Genomic DNA, 6,000 nt, shown 5'->3' on the forward strand with positions numbered 1-6,000 from the left:
CAGCAGCAGGTCCAGTGAATGTTACATTATGATTAGCATTATTTGTGTCATTCACATAAAGATCCCAATCCTCCTTACCAGACACATTTATTTAAACTTAATTTCATTACTGAATAACTTAAACTTAAAGTCGTAGCTAAAATATTTTGCCTTCCGTCTCAAACTTGGCAAATAAAATGTGCATAAAAAAAGCCATTTTAGTAAAGAATACATCCTTAATATTGTCTTAGGGAGGACAAAAAACGGATCATTTTAAATTTAAACAAACACAGTCTGTTCTCTTCTGGAGACGTATTAAGTTTCAACACTGCAGCTGTTATTTATACCATAATAATCAGTTTTTTATCTTTCTTTATACATAAGAAACATCTATAACCTCCCGTGTCCTCTCAGCTGCTCTGCTCACTGCTAATCTTTGCCTGGTACAGAGTAAAATGCGTACCACAATCAAACCCAAGTCCTGGTTTGCTTCTGTCATATAGAGGCGTCAGTATTAACAGAGACTATTTAAAACCAGTTTTAGGTTTAAAGCACTAAATGTGTTGGCTAGTAAGGCGGGACACTGAGTCACACTTTGCTATGTTGGGTGTAGAGCCAAATGCTTAAAGCCTTACTCATCTATGCTTTTATTCCTCCTTTTGACAGACAGGTGACAGTTATCTGACAGACAGGGCCGCGGCGCAGACGGACAGACGGAGAGATGACTGCTGGATTTACATTTTTAGAGACACCTTAAAGATAAAAGATGTAAAACAAGATATAAGGAACGGTATACTTCAGGTTAAGGAAGCCCTCAAATCTTCTTTTACCATTTATGATGTGATTTTGATGATGGATAGCGCTGCGAGGAGTCTTTGGAAGGATGTGTTTTAGATAGTAACGTCTACGACCCCCCATTCACCCACCATTAAGTGATGAGTCGCGGGCCCTGGAGGCATAACTCACACTGCTCCTTTGTTATCAATGAGGCACACACCCTCTGTAATAGGTATGATCGTTTTAAATTGTGCATTAAAGTAATTGCCGTGGCACTAAAGGAGGAAAAATGAAGTATTGCATGCGATGTATAAGACATGTGGTCCATTGTCTCCTCTCTTCCCCTGAGGATCCTGTCAAATTAAGATGCAGGGTGACGTTTTTGCCGACCGGATTTCTGGTGTGTGTGAAGATCCAAATATGGCTCCACTTTCCTGTTAAGAAAGTGACTTTTCACAGCCTTTTAAGCATTTGTTTCCTGGCAATAAAAACTGTGCAGATGAAGATAACAGCTGCATGTCCCAGCATGCACTTTGTCAGGATTTCAAGCTTTTAAAGGAAAGGTTACTCTGTTCAGTTATGAAAGCATCCAAGTTTCATGAGGGCTGGTCTGTCCCCCTCTGCACACACAGACATGAACTGTTCCTTATTAAAAAAGAAGCAGTTATAGGTATGGGTCTAACAGTGCAAAAAGACTGTACACTGCACAAGATGTGCCCGAGCGCCGTGTTGCTGCAGTTCATCCCAGGACAATGCCTGTGATTGTGTGAAAGCACTGAGCTCAGAGGGGGTGGAACAAGGGCACAGTGGGCAGGGAGGCCTGACAGGAGGCCTGCTGTCAGCATTAATGTGCATCACAGGGCTGCTCGCTGCTAACGGGTCTGCTCTGTGGTGAAACATGAGGGTGAAACAGCTCTGGGGACCAGCGAGAAGACGATCACACGTTCTGATCTGATCATGAATCAATACCTGTGATCAAGCTTCAACAGGGCAGTCTCTTTCACTTTAACCACAGGGTGAATCAGCAGGCGTGGTGTGTGTGTGTGTGTGTGTTTGTGCTTGTGTGTGAGGGGTGTATTCTGATGCAGATGCTCTCAGTGATTTTCAGGGACTGTTTCTGAGGCTTTCAGGGGAATGTTACTTCCTGCTGGAGGGACAAAAGGCATCTGTAGTGTGACAAGGAAACTTATATTGATGCCATTTAAACGCTGAAGCATTACTATGATGTGTTACTCAGACATGGACTTAATTTAGTCATATGTGTTGGGCACAGACCTTTGATTTGAACGCCTTTGGGAAGTTATCTCAAATGTTAACATGAAGTTCTTCATTTGTTTCTGTGTGCCGCCGTTGGTTCCTGTAAAGTTTGTTGCAAACAGAAACTAATTCATTATCAGAATCAGAATCAGGGTTTATCGCCATGTAGGTTTACACATACAAGGAATTTGTTTTGGTGCAGAACAATTAACACAGAACTACAATAAAGAGAAGTAAAAGACTTAAATAGAACAGAAGAATAAAAATATTACAAACTATATGTATAAGACAAAATAAAAATATAATTGAAACTAATAAATATAAGAAATAATATTTATTAAAGATAAATAAGGATGCATGCGTGTGGTGCCTGTAACAAGATAGCATGCATGCGCAGTACACCACACAGAAACAGGATAACAACAATCTCAACAATGTGGGTTATTATGACTCGATCGGGTCGTCCCAGAATATGTCAAATTTAAGGTCAACCTCAGACTTGCTGATATGTATCTTTATGCGTGGTATGATAAGGTCTATGATAACCTTTTGTGTAACAACTAGGGACTGACAAATGTTTTTTGAACACTTTGCACAGAGGAAAATCTGTCTGCACAAAAGTGTAGTCGTGCTAATCTAGCAATTTTAAACATTACATATTTACATGACTTCATTCTAAGACTGTGCAGTTCATGTTAGACGGGAGATTAAGGTCAGAAGAATAATTATCTCAGTATATAAAGAGAAACAGAAATAATGTAAAAGGATCAATCCAAGCACTGCTGAACTTTAAAGAAACACACAAGTACTACTAAATGTTTACCAGAGAAAGTTTGTGTGCTGATTTGTTTTAGTTTCATTCTATCCTTTGTTGTATTGTCGCCCATTCCAGAGTGTGGCAGTCCGATTACAAGATACTCTTTAGTTTCTTATGAGTAACTTTGTCCATGTGGGTCCCAATGAAATAAAGTCTTCCTTCTCCTCAGGAGAGAATATTTAAGACGTCAGAAGAAGCTTTCTGTGACTGACAAAATGTCTCTGATGATCAACAACACAACAGCTGGTTGCACTGAATAAACATCGCCGTCTCGGGGTGAGAGAGGAGATTATATATTATCAGTGCGTTTCAGGAGCGACACCGGGATTATGAAAGAAGCCAGGCTGTGAATCTGCAGGAGAACAATGCAGTCAGCTGCTGCTGACACGTCAGGACAAAAAGAAGCCTCCACAGCCTTTCCCCATCCGCTCGTCCAGCCCCGATCAGGCTGTCTGTCTCCTGAATACATTATCATTCACTCAAACATTCGCTTCTTTAAAGGTTTGCCTTTAATGAGAATGCACTGAATGCATCCGAGTATGTAGGTTGTTTTGGGGTTTTTCTTTGGAGACAATGAGTTTGGAGGATTTTGGAAGAGAATTACATTACCATAAATCCACACAATAGGACAAAGTTAATTAAATCAGTCAAGAGTTAACAGTGTTTGCCCACTTGTTGCTGCCACTGAGGGTGAAGGCTTAATAAATAAACATCAATATGTTACTTTAAAATGTACATAAAGAAATATTTACTCAGGTGAAGTTACGCAAAATTCAAAGTATTCTGGAGTATTTTTATTTCATGCTGCCTTTTGATTCTACTTTCAGTTTCAGTTTAGTATATAAAATATGATGCTGGGCTGTAGATTTTAACATTCAAATGCTATTATAAAGCAGGTAAAATGAGTGCCACCTGCAGAAGCTGCAACATTACAATGCTCACTAACAATACTCCAATAATATGATGTATCTATATATAACATAACTCTTGGAAATTGGCCAAACAAGAACTTTTATTGCAATACTTTAAATGCATTCTGCTGTTATACTTTCTTGGATGTATGACTTCTACTAGCAACACAGTGATATTGCTAATTTTACCCAAGTACAACATGAGTATTTCTTCCACTAACGCACATAGATAATTTCTTTTTTATGACAGGCAAACACATCTCTGTGTAATCTCATCATCCTGAGGCATCACACTGCTCCTGCAGATTGATAGCCTTTCTCAGAGCCTTTGTGGCCACAGAACAAAAGGAAATGAGCGGGAGGCCTCGATGTGTCACATGTGGTGCCTTTGATTAACATACTAGACTTGTTTGTGTAACAGGATCTCGCGGTGAGGGAAGAATACCAAAATGTGAATCACACTATTGCAGGGGGCTTATGTTTGATAATGGAAAAGTCATATTGGATGTCTTATTCTGCACTGTGGCCTATTTAAAACAGTTTCATTTCATAAAACAGTTGAAATTATAAGTGCAACATGAGCTCCTTTGTCAAATATTTGTTCTGCATTTTTCTTAATCGGTTTGGGCAGAGATGCATTTGGTGACGCCTGCTTGCCAAACCTGCAGATCTACCTGTTATCATCAAATAATAGAGCTCTGCATTCGTCTGACCTGTTTGGTAACACTAATTAAAGAATTAAAAACAACTTTTTATACGCTTCAGACAAAACAATCTAATAGCGAGAATAAAAAAGAGCCCAGGCCTATGTTAGAGATAGTTTAGGCTCATGGAGTCTTGCAGTCTTTGTTCACTGTTCCTTCGCTGGGAGCGGTTACTGATAAAGTTTGTTTTCTTTTCGACATTGCCACCATTCAGGAAGAGGGGTGTGTGTTTATGTCTCAATACACCGAATCCTACTGAATATCTGCATTGATTGAATAATGTATGGCTGTGAGCTGCCATCAATGCATAGTGTCTCTTTGGGAGGGTTTAAGGGTGGAGGAGGGGCTGTTATTTAACCTCACGTTAGGGTGCAACTGTAGGTGATGGTCTTTCTCTCACTAAAGTCAGTGTATTGTTCTTACATGCTATATATTGACTATACAAAGCGCATGTCATAGTTTTGTATTATCAGTGGCACTATTATAATATAGTGTTTTTGACGTTCCCTATTATTAAAGGCAATAGAAAGCCTCACCCTCCCTTTAAGATCAAACATGTATACATCACAGCAGCATTAAGTCTTAGTAGGTTTACATGCCAATAATCGAATTCTAAATATAACCCGGCCATGTTTAATGTCGTAAAATGGGAAGAAGCTGAAGTTTGTCATGACTCAACCAACCTGCTTCTGCAAAAACCCTCACGTTACTGTGAAAAAGTCTGAGACACCCCTCCCCCATCTCCACATGGTAGCCGATGCATGACGTGAGAGCGTGAAAGAAGAAGAAGAAGGAGAAGAAGAAGAAGAGCTTCAGTTTTAAAGTAGGTTCAATCAAAGCAGCAATACACATCAAACGGTGTTGTTATGTAGCCTGTGGCTGTAATCAGCACACAAACTCGCAGTGACAGTTTGCTTATATTAACGTAGCTTTAGGTTGGTTATCAACAGGTAAACTTCACTTTATAGCAACATGAAATTTTAACTTTAAAGTACAATTCATGCCCACGTGACAGTGATTAAATTCCCAAGATTGTCATACCTGGTGTAGCAGCTGGTTGATAGACTTAATAAAACAATATGTCGCAATGAACTCACGTATTGCACGTGCACAGATGAAACTACCACTCACCTTTTTTTGGGACCTTACTTTTAGTCTTATTTAAACATAGTTATATGTTCACGTCAAATTATAAATAGGAATGTTGCATTTTTTGGGTTGTTTTTTTTAATTTATTTTTAACGACGAGGACGAAATGCCTCTTAGGAAATGTATCATTTGAGTCATGTGACTTTGCTAGAATAAAATCCATAGGCTACACACGTCAGCATATAAGCAAAACAGGTATCAAACTTTATTGTCCTTATATCCCACATAACTTAAATACTAAACAGACTCTAAAGCTGTGAAACCCAAACTTTTAGTGATGAATTTAATTATGTATTTAATTTTGTTTGTTTGCCTTTATTTCTTTACAATTAGTTAATTTTATTTTAAAGTCCCTTTTTACCGTTGTTGAAAACCGTTGTAAATTCTATCGTGTAAATAAAGTTTT

The sequence above is a fragment of the Semicossyphus pulcher genome, unplaced genomic scaffold, assembly GCF_022749685.1.
Source record: "Semicossyphus pulcher isolate SPU_LCO1_2020_fin unplaced genomic scaffold, fSemPul1.0.p SCAF_13, whole genome shotgun sequence".
NCBI lineage: Eukaryota > Metazoa > Chordata > Actinopteri > Labriformes > Labridae > Semicossyphus > Semicossyphus pulcher.